The sequence below is a fragment of the Rhinolophus ferrumequinum genome, chromosome 14 (assembly GCF_004115265.2).
Source record: "Rhinolophus ferrumequinum isolate MPI-CBG mRhiFer1 chromosome 14, mRhiFer1_v1.p, whole genome shotgun sequence".
NCBI classification, from domain to species: Eukaryota; Metazoa; Chordata; class Mammalia; order Chiroptera; family Rhinolophidae; genus Rhinolophus; species Rhinolophus ferrumequinum.
The window spans coordinates 5,975,965-5,995,997 of NC_046297.1; positions in this window are offsets into that span (position 1 = coordinate 5,975,965).

A 20,033-nucleotide genomic window follows, 5' to 3' on the forward strand; every position below is an offset into this window, starting at 1 on the left:
TGCCACCCACTGTGGAAATCTTTTCTCAGTGTAATTGTTAATGGAATTACAGTTATCAAGAAATAAAATGGAAGAACAGCTCACAAGAAAGCAAAATAAAACTTTGTTGAGAAATACAGCCTCGTTATGAACTAGAAGTCAACAGTCCGACACTAACAAAACCTTAAAGTACATTAAGACACAAGAACTGACATTGGCTACTCTTGGATTAGAATACTGATTGTACATGAACTGCTTAAGTTTAAGTTGGAGTCTATAATGTATCTGTTTACAAATATTTGTAAATATTATTCTGATGAGAATTTGTTACAGTGTAACTGTTAATAGAGTCTACTGAAAAATGCAAGTTTGATACACTGGGAGTTTGTCATTAAAACATTGTCCCCTTACTTGCCCCCACCCCCACCCCCTTTCTCTTTCTGGCTGTCTCCCTGGACAGTCCTTATTCTTCCCAAAGAAATGTATTAACAAAATTGGGTAATTTAGTGTCAAGATTGGCTGCTCTTGTGGTTTCCATTTCCATTTCCTCAATTCCCATTCCTTTAAGTAACTTTTATCTGGTTCCTTTTCCTATCACTCCAGCAAAATAGCTCTTGCTGAGGTCACCAGCGACCTCCACTTCACTAATTCCTTGGGCCATTTTTGCAGGTTTTACCTCATGTAACCTCTCAGCAGCGTCAATATGATTGACCACTCCCTTCTGGAGAGACTGTTTGGCTTCCATGACACCATACTCTCTAGATTTTCCTCCTCCTCTCTGACCATTCCTTCTGTGTCTCTTCTCATCTCCTGTACTTCTAAGTCAGAAATGCATGGAATTTCACTGGAAGATGACACGACATTTGTCTCCACACACAGCTGTTTTCTGAGCTCCAGACTCAGGTGTTCCATCATGGCTTCTTGAAATCTTCCACAGATATTCCACAAAGGCACTGCAAATTCATGACATCCCAAATCCATTCATGATCTTTTTTCCTTACTTCCAAGAGGACTATTTTCTACTGACCCTGATCTCGTTGGATGGCCCGTACTCCATTGAGTTGCACATGTTCAGAAACAAGAATTCATCCATAACCCCGCCCTCTCCCTCACATCCTTTCTTTAATGTATTGGCAAGTTCTTTTGTTCTATTTTGTAACAAACTCTCAAATCTGATAACTTGTCCCCATCACCACCAGTACCTCACTAATCCAAGTTACACTCATTCTTAAGTGACGGAAGTGTCTGTAGAAGTGTCTCCGCTAAATGTCTCCAATTCTATATTCACACTGAACCTAAAATAAATTTTGTAAATATAAATTTTATCACAGCAGCCCCTTCTATACCAACTGGCAGTCCTTCAATGGCTCCTCGATAATCTTGGTACAAAGCTAAAACTTATACAGCATAGCCAAGGGGTCTCTCCATCCTCTGACTGCTAGCAATCCTTCTAGCTTTACCTTCTGTTTGTTCCTCCAAGAACTCTCTCACTTCATACTTATTATTAAAACGAGACACCACTCAATACCACACACAAACGAAAAGCATACTGTATTCCTCGCCAAGTAAGGGAGAGTTGCAATTTTTAAAGCACAGGGTCCCTTAACAAAGAAAAAGCTGACCTGATATCGTGTTTGGGGAAGCGAGGAATTCTGGAAGTGGAGAATTTTCAGAAACACAAAAGTTGAGGGATTGGCTGACTGTTGACTGTGGAAGGATGGTTTCCGAATGGGGCTTCTGCTGATTGGCTTTCAGAATCGTCAGCTCTGGAGTGAGGCCGTTGCTGGTTGGCTTTCGGAAAGGTGACTCTGTCGCTGATGGGTTGGCATTCAGAGGCAATGTTACTGAAGCAGAGGAATGGTCAAAGTTGGATTGGGACGGATCTCAAGTAAGTTCTGGTAGCTAACGTTTCATATCTTGGTACAACGTCCAGAAAGCAGCCTGTCTTTTCTGGAATTTGGAGAATAGACCGTTTTTTATTTTCATCACTGTGATGTGCTCTGCCCCATATCCATTGCGCATGCTGATGTTTCTCCATGGAATGTTCTTTCCTACTTAGTCCTCATTTCTCATCACGTTCAAGTTTCCTGAGAAATCAGAAAGCTTTTACACATGGTCCTAAAGGCTGCTTATCCTGCAGCTTTTCCCCCACCCCTCCAACCCCCGCTGTTTCTCTCTTACACCGAAAAATGAAGACAGGGAAGAAACAGAGCCAGATGAGTTCTGCTTACGTTGCTTTGTTCTGTACTGTGTCGCATGGCTTATTCTCTTGCTGAAAGGAGAGCTGGTGATTCGAATTGTTGGCTTTTATATTCTCTGTAAGGGAGGTAGAAAAGGGAGAGAAGGGTTGGAATAGAAGCTGATTCAGGTAACCTACAGTGGCTGCCACGAGATAAAGCTAATAATAGAGCAACACCAGTGTTTCCACAGGAAGCTGAAGGACAATAAACCTTATTCTTACAGCTGCAATTTTTATGTCTGTTGGGCAGGTGGCTGCTGCGGTGTGTGTGTGGGTGTGAAAGCGGCTGATGGCATTTATTTTGACATGATGTGATCGCAGGCAGCATTAATTTTTATCCTATGTACTGTAGATGAATCCGAGCAATACTTTCTATGCTGAGGTTAACCAAACAAACACACAAAAACAAAGACTTAATCAAGAATCTCAAACACTGAAAAATAACTTGTTTTTCTACATAACTGTGAATCTTGGGAACAAGATGTGAGAGTTGACAATTGTTGAGACTTTACAATGTATTGGACACAACTCTAAAAGCTTTATAAGTGTTTAATTTTTTAAATTCTCAAAACCAGCCTATGAGGTATGTACTTTTGTTAATGTCTTGTAAAGATGAATAAGTTCAGAAACAGAGGTTAGGTAATATGCCAAAATCACATAGCTAGTAAATGTGAGGCCAGAATTTGAACCCAGTTGTGTGGCAGACAGAGATACCCATATTTGTAGGAATGAAGGAAAAATAATGTGTAATATGTATAAGTAGCAAATGACCAAAGGCAGTTCCACAGACTGTCCCACAGGCCAGTGTGGCCCTTAAGCTTGAGAAATGGTGCTGTGTGGTTGTAAATGCCACAGGAATCACTGAGAGAAGCCAGTCTCAGAGTGCAACATAGGAGGAATTTTGCAAATAAGAACTTGGGCAACACAGCATTGATTGGCAGATGGATATCTGATGCAAACAGAGACACCTTAGGGGAAACCTTACAGATGTAGCTTTCTCTGTCTCTGTCTCTATCTCTATCTCTATCTCTCTCTCTCTCTCTCTCTGTCTCTCTCTCTCTCTCTCTCTCTCTCTCTATTATCTCTAACTCTATCATCTCTATCTCTATTTTTCTCTCTCTCATCTCTATGTCTCTCTATCATCTCCATCATCTCTATCTCTATCCCTATGTTTACTTTTACCTCTACTCCAACAACTTGATAGTCTGTCCCTCCAGAATGTTGGTGTAACAGATAATAACCAAAATAGAGAAAGGAGGGAATGCTGAAATAACTCAGATCAAGTTTTTAATACTTCATATTTAATACTTAAATGTTTTGTAATAACTGAATAGAACATCAGTTTTCATGTTTATCATGAAATTCATTGAAATTAATTAAAATAAAAAAAATTAATTATTCAGTGGTCCTAGCCAATTTTCGAGTTCTCAAGAACCACGTATGATTAACGGCCTCTGTATTGGACATCACAAATATAGGGTGTTTCCATCATTGTAGAGTGACTCCTGGTCACACACTAGCATTTGTCACATTATCTTCTTAGCTTATCTCTGACCTTTTGTTCATAGTTTTTTCTCACAGTATAATAATTTTCTCAATTCCCACTCCTGCCAAATTTGGTCTGTTTTTATTTTCAAATATGATATAGTTTTTTTTCTTTTTTCTTATCAGATGGAAAGATATATTTATTTATTTTTAAGTTTTAATTTTTTAATTTTTATTTTTTTTAAATAAAGTTTATTGGGGTGACAAGTAAAGTGACATAGATTTCAGGTGTACAGTTCTGTATTACATCATCTATATCTCACATTGTGTGTTCACCACCCAGAATCAGTTCTCTTTCCGTCACCATATATTGGATCCCCTTTACCCTCATCTAGCACCCCAGTCTCTCCTTACCCTCTAAGGGTAGCCACTAAACTATTATTATGCTAAGCGAAATAAGTCCGAAAAAGTAGAGAACCATATGATGTCACTGATATGTGGTGACATCAACAGCATATATGAGAGAAAACAACAAACGAACGAGAGAGAAAACAGCAAACCAACAAGACAAACAAATGAAGAAACGAAAACTCATAGACACAATAGTTTAGTGAAAGATTTATTTTAATAATAGGGCTCAGCTTGGTGCGCCTTCCTCTTCACAAAGACAAAAATACCTGGCTAGAAATGAATAAGCTGAAACTAAGGAGATCATGTAATTTGTATAGGTTTCAGTAATAGAAGATGGTATGCAAGTGGGACTGTTTATGCTCATTTCTATTTGTTTCCATCGGAAGAAATCTTGCTTTGAATATGTTGTGTAGCAAAACCATTTTTATAATTAATAATCAGTGCTAAACATAAAATAACACAAAATAATTTCACTTATATAGTATCCTAAAAAATAGTTAACTGAATCTTGGTTGCAAACTCTCTTTACTTTCACTTTGTAATGCTAAGTGGATCTAGGGAAGAAGGTATTGTTACTTGTGCTGGGGTCCTTGGGTTTCCCGAGATAGAAATCCAGAGGAAACCCCAGAAACATTTCCAGAAAATTAATATTAAGCTTATACTCCAGCACAAGGAAGGCTGCACACAGGAAAGGAAGGCCTTCCAACTGATTGGAGGCCTGGCTGTTCCTGGCTGCTTTTATAAGCTGTGGGAAAAGGCAGGCTTTTTGAAAAAGGCAGGCTTCCTGTCCCAGCTACGTTGCCGGGTAACCATGTTCCCGCCTGCGCTGTGGGGCAGATGGTGGACTGCTCGTTATCGCCACTGCAAGTAGGTGGTATAAGTGGTCCAACCTGGATCAACCGCGCATGTGGAACAGTTGTTTCTACTCTGTGTGAAAGTAAATGGTTCGAAGGGAGATAATAATCAGTGAATTCTGCATTTTTGGGTAGGGGGTGTTGGGGTGGTGGCATTCGTGTGGTCAGCTTACTGGGCATCTAGCATTCCTTCCTGCCCCTAAGGTCGCAAGTCCTTATCCTGTCCCAATATAATTATGTATACGCAGTGTCATTTGGCTCATAGGTATGAGAGAATTGGTGATTAATCCTTGGTGGTAATTACTAGCTCTTGATAATACTTCCTCTGAAGTCACTAGTTCTTGGCCTAATATTTGGCACACAGTTCACATTCAGTAAATTTTGCTGAATGTATTCATATTGGTGCAGTTGATAACATTTATAAAATTTTTCCAATAAGTATTAAATATATCCTAGATATTGATGTTTCTCTACTAAAGCTTTTGGCAAAGTCACCACTGGAATTAAAAACAAAAACTAAAACAAAAAAAAACCCCAACTCATTAGAGGTTGACGGAATCATTCAAAAGTGTTATTTGGCTTAAGTTACATATAAAAGCACAGTTTTCCCTAAATTATAATTATTGTTTATAGACAAAGTATTTTACATGTCATCTGTTTTTGCAAAAACAGGAAGTTTTTAATTGATCCATGAGAAGAGATGTTAATAATTAATCCATGAGAAGAGATATACTGACACAATTTCTTTGTTTCAGTAATTTTAAATAAATATTACAAATATTTGTGAAAATCATACTCAATTTTACTAAATGAACATATAATTTCAAAATTAGGTTTGGCCATTTAAGTGCATTTCAAAACTTATTTTTTTTAATTAAAATTTATTGAGGTGCCAGTGGTTAGTAAAATTACACAGGTTTCAGGTGTACAATTCTGTAATACATCATCTATACACATTGTGTGCTCACCACCCAGAGTCAGTTCTCCTTCCCTCACCATGTATTTGACCCCGTTTACTCTTTTTTACCATCCTCCTCGCCCCTTACCCTCTGGTAACCACTAAAAAGCAACAAAGCATTAAGACAAATAAAGAAACAAACAAAAACTCATAGTTTTTGTTTTTAACAACAACTTTGTTCAAGATTGCGTTCGGTATGTTCTCCATTTAAGAATTTTATTGCTGTTTTGTTTTTGGACTGTTGTGACTGTTTTATAAACAACTCTTAATTTTATCTCAGCTCCCTCTGAAAATAGACAAAAAGATAAACCTCTTATGAACGAAAAGGAAGCTTCGCTAATCTTTTATTCTCACTCTCTCCTACCCATCCACTTTCCTCACTGTTCACTTTCGATTTAACTCAATAATAAATGAGCAGTAACATTTTTTTAGAACCCTTCAATGAGGAATTTTCTATTGATAAGAGTTTCTGATATTAAACTGGTTTTAAGATCAATTTTTGGCAAAAAATAAATGTAGATTTATAAACAAAAGATGAGAGTTCTAGATCAGCTTTGACCTTTGTTACCTGTAGGGTCATGTAGTTTCACAAAATGATCAAAATAACCCTGCACGCCTTTCCCACAGCATTAATATGTAAATGACTTGCAAATCCTATATTAAGATTTTATTTGATAATATTTCCCAAACTTAAAGAGGATTGCATTGTACTTATAACAGCAAACTCCTTATGTGATTTTTAAAATTCTCAAAGGAAAGAAAATCTTTCTGGATAAAAGAACATTTCTAATGACTCACATTCCTTAGGCCAGATAAATCTAGGTTTAAGAATATAAGTTTATTGTTCTTTAAATAAGCCAGTCATAAGGATACTTAAGGAACCTGAATGAATCAGATCTCTTCAATTCACAGTCAGGTACTAAAACGGAAGCTGGTCTACTTCCTGTTCTCTTTGAGAGGCTTACATTTTTGTAAGGAACGTTCTTCTCTAGGGTGATTGTCTTAATTATTTTTACTTGACTAACAGTATCTAATAAAGCACTTCTTACTATGCTCAGTAGGAGAGAAAATAATAGGATATCTTCACATCTTCTGCCTAGAAATCATGTCCTCGGTTACTTTGTTTCTTCCTCTTTTATTGTGGTGTGAAGAGTAGAAAGGAAAGCTCCCCTCTGCAGGGGAGGCCTCACTGAGAAGGTAACCTGGTTTTACCCTGCCTTTTAGGAAGCTTTGCAGTTGGGAAAAGCACATTTCTCAGTTAAATGCACACACAAACACACACACACACACACACACACGTATATTTGGATTCCCTTTGATACCCAGACTTTGTCTGAAAGAGTTGAGAAGGACAAAGAATCAATCAGCTAGATGGAGGCAGGCTCATAGGGCTGACAGGTGGCTGAGATGGCACCCTTCTGGTTTATGAAGCTTGAGACAGATTCCTTCACAGTCAGAGGGAAAGAGGTCTGTCTTATTCTAAACAACACCTACAATATAATCTTCCTTGATCAACAGCATCTAATGAAATGTGAAGCTCATTAGCAAAAAAAAAAAAAAAAAAAATCCCACAGAACAGTAAAGTCTGATTTTTTTCCTCTTTTCATCCATATCTAGCTTTTGATTGTTAGAAAATTGAAAGGAGTCCATGTGCCTTTGAACCAGAGTGAGGGGAAGAGAAGGGGAGAGAATATTCTGAGAACTTATTCTACTCTGTTCTATTAGAAAGGGTCAGTGTGCCAGGGGAAACTGTCCATTTCCAAACTGGAAAGCTTTAGTGTCCCAAACAATTCATTTCTGGTAGGGAAATTGCAAAGGAGGCATCGAGAAAGTTCTTTTGCTAAGATTTCAAAAGAACCGCGTGTGAATTTTTCTGAGCTAAAAATGTAAGTTTCCCCAAGATATATGATTCCAAGAGCTTCTCTCCGTTATCTTTCAATACCTCTGTAGAGTGCATTTTCTTATACTGAATCCATGTAATAACCAGGGATTCAATATTGTAGCATCCTGCGCAACGAGAGTTGTGGGGAGCGAGGAGGGCAGCGTAGGGTTAAGAAAAGACAGCAGACATGAATAGTTTAAATGCGGAGGCCAAGGGAAGGGCAATCTCAAGGTCTGGGCTGTGGCACCTGGTCGGGCCTGCGCAATAACTTTTATTAGTTAGGTGGGGAAGCAAAGGAGATAAAGCTTGTCAATCTCAAGATCTGTGAATCCTGTACATCATAATAGAAAACCTATTTGAGTCAATCGCCCTTGCCTGCAGACAGCTGGACCCTAAGTCTCAACTTCCCCAAGGGACAAAACCTATATGCTTATGAATAGATGGAGAGCACCTCATTGAATCACTTCCCTTGCAATTCTGGGAAGGAATGCAGCCACAGAGGCTGAGGCTTTCCTTAGCCTGAGGAAGGTGGGGGGCTGTGCCCACCTCCGTGAACCCTGTGGGTTCTCCTGTTGGTCCCCATGACTGTGTCTGGCTTGAGTTGTTCCTTCCGTGAGGAATCTTACTCGTCATTGACTGTCCAGTCATCTTTCTGGGACCAAACCAGGAGGCATAAGGTGAAAACACATAGGTTTAGCAAAGTCCCTGAAAGGATCCGTCTTACAGACTCTCCTTTCTTTGGGGGCATGTAGAAGGAAGCAAAACGGTTAAACTTCTGTGTGGCGACACAATACATCTGTCTGAATTTGGGATTTTAGCATTTTCATTCTATTGAAATAGTTTTTTAGAACTTTTTCAGTGTATTTTTCTGCTATTTGATGTACAGCTTTCAGTGTCCATCAAGTGTTTCATTATCTTTATTGGCTAGAAAGAGAAAAGAGTAATGCTCTTCAATAGAGTAAAAAATAAAATTTTTTTTAGAAAATGTTGGAATTTAAAAACAATTAAATATATTTTAGAAGGTTAATTGATATGAATGGTACAAGATGGGGAAAAAAAGAAAGCAGCCAAAGAAATGTGTACATTCTACAAACAATAGTGTAGTGGTTGCCAGTGGGAAAAAGGGGGGTGGGGGAAAGGTAGAAAGGTAAAGGAGTTCAAATATATGATGATGGAAGGAGATTTGACTTTCGGTAGTGGACACATGATGAAATATACAGATGACATATTATGGAATTGTACACTTGAAACCGATATAATTTTATTAACCAGTATCACCCCAGTAAATTAAAAAAATATGTGTCCATTTTCCCATTGAAAGGTATGCAACAGTATAACAATACTTGAGTATATTTGTCTATACTAAAAAAAAAATAGTGACATTAGAGGAAAATAAAAAATACATATGGTATATATTTATATTTGAAGAGAAATATGTGCCACTATTTTTTGGGTCAGTTTAATTCAAGAAATTGTTTACCGCATTTTAGTCAATCATTTTCTCAATGAGTTTATGGCTCGTGTATTTTATTTATTGCTTTTCCAAAAAAACTAAATCTGTCCTTTGTCAATGTTCTATTCTTTAAAGGGGTGGGGAATAGGATTACATGTCCTCTCTCATTTGAACTGGAATTAGAGAGTGAAATCCTAGAATTCAAAATATGTCTTCCTACCCCTCACTGTCTCCCTCCTCAAATATTTGCAAAATCCGTAAGAAAATCAGTTGTGATCAGTCCCATCAATTCTTAGTAAGATGAGGACTTTGATTCTTTTTAAAATTAAACTTACTTAATAATATCCATACAATATTATATTAGTTTTCACGGGTACGTCAAAGTCATTTGACATCGCTAGACCTCCTGAAGTGATCCCCATGACAATAATGGTTATCTCTTGATACCGGTCAACATTATTACAATGTTATTGACTGTATTCCCTATGCTATGCATTCCACGTCCATTTAATAGCTGGAAATGTGTACCTTTTAAATCCCTTCACCTTTTCCAGCCATCCCCCAACCCCTTATTTTATTAACTATAGTATTAGTGCTTAGTGATGTATTTCTATTTTTGATATGAGTTTATAAGTACTAACTCAATTGGTGAGGGAAGTAGTTTCTTAGTCTCGTAAGTCATCGTGGCATTGGTTTATGAACATTTGATATATATTTTTGTGCTCTAATTGTCGGACAATTTGGGGCTGTTTGCTGTTCAAAAGGGTATTTAAGCCATTCTTACTGTGGACAGGTGTTGGACTAACTTGGTGTTAGTTTACAGTTGCTTCAGCGGTGTTTTTGTTTCTAGTTTCAGGAATTTACTAAATTGGAATTGGAACGCTGGTGTCTATCTTTCTCTAACTTCTCTTTTCAGTCCACATCAAGAACATTGTACTTTCTTCGATCCGCTCCATTCAGTACATAGAATGGAGTCAGGTAGACAGAAGAAAGAGCGCAGACCTGAATCCTGTTTCCTTTTCTGGCTTTGCCTCAACACCTAGTCGGGAAGATTAAAGGCAGACCTTTATTTCCCTCCCTTCATATTCCCATGATGCAGGGACACTAGCTAAGAGTAACACGTGTGGCTTAGCTTTCTACCAATAGCCTCTCCTCCCTGAGGAAGGGTGAGCTAGCTCAGTTTTGAGGGTGGGAAAAGAAATGGTGTGCAGAGCTCCTCGGCCTCACTGCTCCAAGCCACAATGCAGAGAAGGCCGTCTGTTCTTGTGTCCTGCGTCCCTGCATGTGGGCAGCCAGCCTCATACATGTTCTGATGTGGTCTGCTGAAGTCGTGTGTTGATGGACAAGATCTCATGTTCTTAAGCAAAACGTTAGCAGTGATTCATCATCATGTGTTAAACCGTAATCATATTCATAAGTAAACATTAACTGGATGATTATTATTTGCCAGGTCTTACATTGTATAATGGGGATGTAAAGTAAAAAAAACAAAAAACAAAAAAACAAAAAATGATGCACCTATAACCTAGTTATACTCTAGTAAGAGACACAGAGAAGTACGTAACCTAGCCATCTATCACTGAAAGCAGGCTTGGGCAAGAGGCCTCAGACTGTTTCTGTATCTATTTGCATTCTACATTTTGCCATAATCTTAATCATTAAATGGTTCCAGTTATCATTTTACTTTTGGTCTGTATTTGCTCATAGAGCTTGATGAAGGTCTCAGATCACATAGCATGTTTAACAGGCTCTCGGACTACTAGAAGACCACATAAAAGCCATGCCACCTCATGGGCACCCTTTCTCCTGACGTGCCGTACCCTCCAGAACACTTGCTCCTCCGTAACCATACCTGCCCAGGGCCTCCGAGTCATCTGATGAGTACACATTCACTCAGTCATCTCTGATCCATACCCCTTCCCTCATTGGCCTGTCTTTGCTTTTTAGACCAGCCTCTTAGTATTAAGAACAGAACTGTGTACGTAGCTTCATTAATTGTTAGTGACTTAACAATGATATTGTATAATCTATATAATATAAGTTAAATTAATTTATGGATTGCATCTTTCTCTACCAAGGGATCCTGAAGCATGGAATACAGTGTGTTGTGTGTGTGTGTGTGTATGTGTGTGTGTGTGCGCGCGCCAAATATGGGCTGCTTTCGCATCTTCAGAAATCTCCACATTAACTGTCATATTGGTAATTGTTAGGCTGAATGGCCACGTATAACTCACTCTAAATATCTGGGTTTCCTCCTTGTTTTTCCTTTTGCAGGACAACTAAATTTCCTTTGAAAGCAAGGTGTTGAGTTATTTCATGGCTCGTTCTGAGATACCTATTATTTTGTCTAGGGGTTACAGCACGTCAGGGATCTGCCATCACTGAAGTGTGACTCTTATTTTGAATGCGTGTGACAGTTGGCTATTCTCATCTGATCATTCATGGAGTTGAGATCTTTAATTGAGCTTGACAACAATTCTTCACTTCTGCTCTTTTATTTTAGACGCCAAAGAGATTCAGTTTGTTCTATGACATCAATTTGTATCCACTTTTAAATTATTTTGCCCATTTTCACAGCCTCCTTCCATTTCAAGAGTGCACCTACTTTTAATAATAGTTTCAGTTCCTATTACCATGGGTTTCCAGATTTTCCTTAATGTAGATTTAAACTGTTTTTGGTAAGCCCTGCAATGGTGTTTTATTTTCCTCTGTTTTCTACCACCTTCTAACTCTTGAGCTTTGATGAATAGAATGGTTACTGTAAATTTTTCAGAAATCAGCTCTGTTCTAAAATGAGAGGAGTGCTCTTAAATCAATAATGTGTGTGGCAAACCTTGACTATACCTAAATTTCAGTGGATTGTTGTAATTATTTCATGGAAAGAATAGAGTTTGAAGCTTATAACACATCCTAAAATGCTCAATAAGCGTTGATAATGGGAGAAAGTTTAGTGCAGTGGATAACTGTCGGACTGGTATTTGAATCCCAGCTCTGACTCTAACTACATATTGGATAAGTCATTTAACCTCTGTGTAACTGAGGTTGTTCAACTATTCTAAAGTGATGATGATAAAAATCTCAAGAGATAATTATCTAACTTAATTCAATGTACTCAACGTACTCAGCATTCAATTTGATGTGAATATTTGAGTTTGTGTGACACGTGTTCAATGGTATTCATGTTGATGATGGGGAAAATGATAATGGAGATGATTTTGATGGAAGCAGAAGGAACACATTGCAGAGGCTGATTAGTGAGTTAGGCTGCCTTCAGCTCAGGCTAAAATTAATCTTCCTCCCCTCACATTACCAGCTAGCGGGGCTGTCCCACCTAGTGAAGTTTCATATCCTCTGGGATGGAAAAATTTCTCCCCTGTGTCTCTAGATATGTGGCAAATCCAGAGGAGAGAGCGGAGATGAAAGAGGTATTAGAAATAGAGATTCTAGAATGAAAAAACAGAGTCCAATGATGAGGAGGTGGGGTGTGGGGCAGGCAGAATGGAAACAGATATCAAAGGTACTAAGCTAAGCAAAGTATACAAGGGTAACGGAGACAAAGGGAAAAGTGTTAGATTGCTTTCTTAGAATTTCTATTTTTGCTTAAATGTAAGTGTGGAATGTGTGGTTCCAGCTCAGTAGAGATACTGTATTTTTAAACTTTCACCATGCCTTGTACAGTGCTCATTACCTAGTGATTTGTAGCAAATATTTAACATATATTTGCTGATTACGTATTATTTAATGTGGTACATATACACCATGGGATACTATTCTGCCATAAGAAAAGGTGGAATAGGACCATTTACGACAAAATGGATGGACCTTGAGATTATTATGCTAAGCGAGATAAGTCAAACAGAAAAAGCCAAGAACCGTGTGATTTCACTGATACGTGGTAAATCAAACTGAAAATAACAAAAGAACAAGACAAACAAACAAACAAAAACTCATAGACACAGACAATAGTTTAGTGGTTACCAGAGGGTAAGGGTGGGGGGTGGGAGATGAGGGTAAATGGGGATCAAATATATGGTGATGGAAGGAGAACTGACTGGGTGGTGAACACACAATGGGATTTATAGGTGATGTAATACAGAATTGTACACCTGAAATCTATGTAATTTTACTAACAATTGTCACCTTAATAAACTTAAAAAAATTAATCTAAAATATTAACAGACTATAATTTCAATGGTTACCTGACACAGTTTGCTGGGTGTGTGTCTGTGTGTGTGTGTGTGTGTGTTCATGTTCTCACAGCCTTGGTATTATCTAAGATTACTTCTAAGTAAAGACTTAATACTAAAATTGCTTTTATCCAATTGAAGCATAATAGCACTGAAGTTAATTAGATAGAATTTAAAGATTTTGTTGTTTTTCTATTTGAACTTTAAGCAACTTTTACAGAGGAGAAAATGGACAACTGTTTGCAACCATAATTGTATTCGAGACTTATGTTCCGTTTATTTACTATTAACACATTTATCATGTTTTCTGGATAGCATAAACTCAATTCATAGAAATGTAGTGTTTTGTAATTTTTTGGTTTAAGGGAGAATGTTGCTAAAAGAAAAATTTTCATTTTTTGACATGTTTAATTCATAGATTTCTTCATAATATTGACTCATTTTGGAGTATAGGTGCAAACTTTTCAATCTTCCTTTTCTTCTTTGAAGCTTTTCCTTTTGTGTCCCCTCTTATTCTTTCAACTTCAGCTTCTATGCCTTGCAGTTGGTTTTTGGAAATGACTCTGAAATATCAAATTGATTTATTGTTTTTCTAAATTATAAAATTGTAAAAAATATGTAGAATTCAAACTTGTATAATGGGTTTGGTACAAGCATATATATATATATATATATATATATATATATATATATATATATATATATATATTAGGTTTGGTACAAGTTTTATACACACACACACACACACACACACACACACACACGGTGCCAAAATAATGTATACACATTTTAAGAAAGGAAAAAAAAACTATTAAATTGTAATACTCAACATATACCAATAACAAAATATGAATAAAAGTCATGTGTATACATTTCTTTGGCACCCCCTGTTGTGTGTGTGTGTGTGTGTGTGTGTGTGTGTGTGTGTATAATTTTCAGAATTAATAGTGTCAAAACTTTTTCTATGAAATTCTGTTTAATGGCTTTACTTCCTGGATAATTGCACATCTTTGTTGGATTTTTCGATACTCCACCGTTTAGAATGTTATAGACGATGATATTTCTTGCTGAGGTATGTAAAGCAAATTTGATTGCTTCTTTCCTGAACTTTTATTTCCTGCAAGAACTGAATTAAAAATGTCTTCTCCTTTTGTCTGAAGTAAAAATTATCATTATAACTGAAGTCCATTTGCGTGGAGTATCCACTTTTATTTTCTGGAATGGTCGGTGAGAAAATATGCATCTCAGGAATTGTTCAAAGGAAAAAGAGGGAAAGAGATATTGTAGTAATTTATTAGTAAACTACTGTACAGCAGAATATATATAACTATTTTTTCTTGAAGCCCATGTGACCGTTACGAAACTTCACTAACTACAAGTAGCTACTTAAAATAATATATCGAAACAGCATGTAGACATATTTGAGCGTGTCGTTTTTAATTTCTACACTTGGGCATCTACATCTTAGCAAAGACTCCACTCACTATCACACTGAGCTATGTAGTGGATATAATCTGAATCAAAGCACAATTGCAAAAATGTCAAACATGATGAAAAAGAGAAAAATCACTACAAAGGAGAATTCACCACGGTAACTCTTTGCAGTTCCCAACACCCAGGCCTAGCCGCCTCATCAAAGATACAAGAGATGGAAAAGGCCCATTAGGTCATCAAACCTATCCCCTCACCAAAGAAAGAAAATGAATTCAAGCAACCCTATCTGCTGGCTTCAAACCAAATTCAGGCTAGAAAGGGCCTGCTGCTGCTCTTGATACATTATTTTATGACACTGGATGTCATTTATACAAAAAAACTGAAATGAATCGCCTGCCCCCAGCATCCTAGAATCACAGAATAGACTTTAAGAGCTGGAAGGTATCTGAGCCCAACCTCCTCATTTTAGAGAAGAGAACTCTGAGGGCCTGAGAGGTTAAATGACTAGCTCAAATCCACAAAGCCACTCACAGCTGGACTAGGATTAAAATCAAAGTTTCCAGAGATATCGAAACTGCTATGTCTAGCAAGCAATTCTCTTGCTGGTTTAAAAAAAAAAAATCTTGATAAAAATATATTCTCTGCATTATACTTAACACATTTGGATTTAACTTCTTTCTTACGATGACCTCATTTTAAAAATTCTGACTTTGAAGTGGTCAAATCTAGGTCTTCACTGTGAAAACATGAATCCCCACAGGTGACACTGACTCCAGTAAGACACTTTCAGTTATACACCAATTCCCTCTCCTCTGCTCGGCTCAAAGCAGGCTGCAGAGATGTGACGGCTTCCCCGGCTGACTCTACTGGCATGGGAATGAAAGTACGGCGGTTTAAACATGTATCTACACCTGCCCCCTACCCCAAAAGTAGCCATTGGAATTCTCCTGTGATAGATGATACTATTTTAACAGTGGAGAAATGGGAAAGATCGATGGCCTGGGAAAAGATCTGGCATTTCCTGAGGACTTTTGTGGCAGGCATGTTTTAGGATGGATTACCGCACCAAAGGCCTGCAGTGCCCAGACACTTGAGATGAGTGACGTCAGCTGCACGAGAGGCAGTGAAACTCCAACCTCCATGGGGCAGTGGCTAGTAAGCCCTGGTGGGGATGGGACATATGGGTAACGCTATGGGACATATGGGATAGGACTAGTATCCATCCCTAAATCGTACAGGTTTTCAAGGGAAGCTGGTGTTTCTAATTTTTATGAGAAAATTCCGGATTTTCAAAAGACTGCTCAGGTTAAATAAAGCAATTGCAGATACCATATTGCCATGTTGTCACAGGCATTTATATATCGTATCATACCATTCCAAGAGCCACGGGAAATGTTTTCATAAACCTTGAGAAAACTCAGGTTCTGAGTTTAATAAGTCATTGATTAGTTAGCTAACTAAAATGAATAAAAGGAAAATCTTGGGCCGAAGAATTATTTAAACCGATTTACATGGTACATCATAGCCTATGGCAGCTCTCAAGGTAGAAAGGAAAAGTATTTGATTCAGAGCTTTAATGTCTTACATCTTCATAGTTAATTAGTTCTTCCCTTTTCCCTAGATTTTTTTTGTTTTGTTTTTTTGTCTACATGATGTTGTTCGTGCTTTCAAACTACAGCTAAGGTTTTAGTTAATGACTTTAGATATTTTTAGAATTTTTCAAACATGTGACCCTAACACGGATTCGGGGTTAGAGCTGAGTTGTTTTGTGCAATACTCTATTATTCAGTTGACAGCAAGCCTTTCTTTTCAGTGGTTTAGAACTCATCCGTCTCTTCGTAAGGAGGAACCCATCTGGAGTTTAGGGTTCATTACCCAGGGGTTCTAGAACCTTCGCGTACATCAGCATCAGACTGCTGGCCTCCCCCCTGGAAGTTTCTGAGGCAGCAGGATCTGGGTGGGGCTTGACAATTTGCATATAAAGGAGCTCCCACGTAATGCACTTCTGGTCCAGGGATAACACTTTGAAAATATTAGAGAATTGGCATATTTCAAACTGTACAATATTTCGAGTTGATCTGACACTTCTTGCGTTGTTGATAAGCTGCAGACAGGGGGACTCATGGGCACTAATGGCTTAGAAAACATCCCTGTCAGTGTCTGCATCCAACTCACTCATCAAGTTGAACTATTTTTTAATAACCCAAGTAATAGGTAAACTTTCTATAATGCTTCCTGTGTGCCAGACTGTGCGCTGTGCTCCTGAGTCATTCATTTCCCTTCATACAAATCCCATTTTTATCATCATCCCCATTTTACAGATGAGGAAGATGAGACCCAGAGAAGTAAAGGAACTGGTCCCAGTGATGCAAGCCGGTAAGAAGTAGTGCTGCTGGGATGTGAGCTCAGGCACATGAGTCCTGAGCCATGACCTTAACCGCGCACACACTGCCTTTCAGGATGACGGCGGCTCTCTGTCTTGCATCCCATTGTCTCGGGGCATTGTATGCGCTCAGCCTGCGTCAGCGTAGGCAGCGCAGCACGAATTAATATTTGCAGATACGTCTTTCCGAGGCCATCTATTGTTTAGCACATTTACTCAAATCAAAGTTGTTCTGTAAGTCTGGCAATAGATGCTAGAAGCCAATTGAGTACAAATAAATAACATCAATACCCATTGCTTCACTGCACTGTATTTTGGGACTGGAAAATAAACACAGTTTAAGTTACAATCAGCACAATCACAGAAGAGTTTAGTTTACAAAAAGCATTTTTGGAAAATAGGGTACATCATCGCATCTGCATTCCCTCTGGTAATACTCATTAAATACTGGATTGTAAAATTGCTGCTGGCTCTTTTCTCAACTGAGGTTTTTAGAGACTGCGTGTGTATGTGTGTTTGTGTATGCACATACGTGTACGAGTGTAGAGTCTCGTGTTTGTCTTTAAATCTCCAGTCCTTTCTTTCTCAAAATTTTTCCCTTTGTGATTTTTCCCTTCAATGTTACTGGAACACGGTACAAGAATTAGACAAAAATTGCTGCTTGGGACTACTAGTCTATTTATCCTGTCACATGATTATTTTAGCGTAGTCTGAAGCACTATTCTGGAGGCAGACGTAATCACATCCTACAGTTCCTACCTTACTAACTGACAGAGCACTGCCTATTAGACAATTGATCCTGGGCAGATGAAGCCATTAAAAGCAGCACTAATTAGCTGAAGAGGGGAAAGAGCGATGCGGGCTGCCTCACTTCCTTTTATGCTTAGGGAAGTTGAAATTCCAGACAAATAATAATTGATATGCAGTCTGCCTTAATTGTGGTTGTTAACAGCCAGTGTTATAATGACAGGCTGACAATTTCTGTCTAGCCTATTGTATGTTTATTTCAGCATCCAAGAACCACTGGGTAGTCTTTTTGGTTAACCTGAATCTCATAGAATGCATTTTAGCATGTCTCTGAAATCAAAACTTGACAGCTAAACCCAGCTTATGAGTTATTTGGTTCCTATCTCCAGGTGTCCGATGTTTATTCTGGGTGAGCATTGTACCCCAAACTATGGGGATTTATGGTATGGTGTTTCTGGATGAAAAAACAGCTGGGTCGGAGAAGAATAACTCTCTCTCTCTCTCTCTCTCTCTCATTTCCAAACAACAACTTTAGCTATAGATGCTAATATGACTCTATCAAGTTGTACAATGCTGTATGTAGCCAGTGAAGCCATGTAATACTAAAGAAGTAAAAGTTCTTTGATTCTTTTCACTTGTGATCACAACAAATATTCTATCATATCTATTTATGAATTGACAGTTGTCTTCAGGTTGGGATATGTGTAGTAAATATCTGATAAAATCTCAATATTGCGCCAATTGTAATATGAATATCTGGGTCTTCTATTCACTGATGAAATATTATTGTCTCAAGGCAATTGTTCATCAGTGTGAAACTATTGACAGAAGCATATTCAGGCTAAACACCCGCTTTCTTCTCCCAAAGACTGTTCTCCCCAAAGGCCTCTTTCTTTATCCTTTTCACAAAAGGTGCACATAGAATGATGGTATTTGTATGTAACAGGCACACTCACAGAAGAGGGTACCTGAGACAGCAGTGACGTACTGGTTGTTCTGTCACCGCTGGTCCTATTTGGGAATTGGCACCTGAGGGGATTGGCACTGTGGCATTTTAGCACCTGTGCAACCTTTCCTGCTGTGGCATGCTGGCCGGAGAGCTCTGAGGCAGAGCATTGTTGGGATACACAGAGTTGGCAGGATCGCAAAAACAGTCTTCCCTACTTCAAACAAACAAACAAACAAACAAACACACAAACAAGCAAAGAAACAAACAGTTTTCCTCCAAGCCTATATCAAGCTATAAAAAGCTATTATCAAACTCAAAAGCTTCTTCACAGCAAGGGAAGGAAACAACAAGGTGAAAAGACAACCTACAGAATAGGAGAAAATATTTGCAAACCACATATCTGGTACAGGCTCAAATATATATATATATATATATATATATATATATATATATATATATAATACAATTCGATAACAAAAACACTAATAACCCAATAAAACTGGGCTTAAGGACATGAGTAGACTTTGCTCCAAAGAGATACGCAAATGGCTAACAGGTACATGAAAAAATGCTCAGCATCACTAATCATCAGGGAAATGCCATTCAAAACCACAGTGAGCTACCACCTCACACCTGTCAGAATACTTCTGAAATATCTCAGGTTTATTTTAATAAGCCTCTCTGTGTAAAACCCAAGATTCGTTTCAAGCAGATATGGTGAGACATAGAGACACAGGCGTGATTGTAATGAAGGAATACGTTTCGACGCGCACATCCTTACCAACAGGAGGCAGGGCTCGCCACGCAGGGCCACGGTGGGGCAGAACCAGGGATGGCAGGAGTCAGAGGGACAAGAGCGGAGAAGTCGGCCCAGGGCCTTTGCGGGGTGTTTTGGGAAGGAACGGGCAAGAGGCAACATAGGCAGATACGCTGAGGGAGTTTAGGGGTGGATAGGTTGAATGATTTCGGTGGTCTTTGCACTGGAGGGATGGTCTCCAGTTGGCCCGTACCTGGCCCTCGGGCGATTTGCAGGGGAGAAGATGGGTAGTCTGTGAAAGTCTGATAAAAGAGC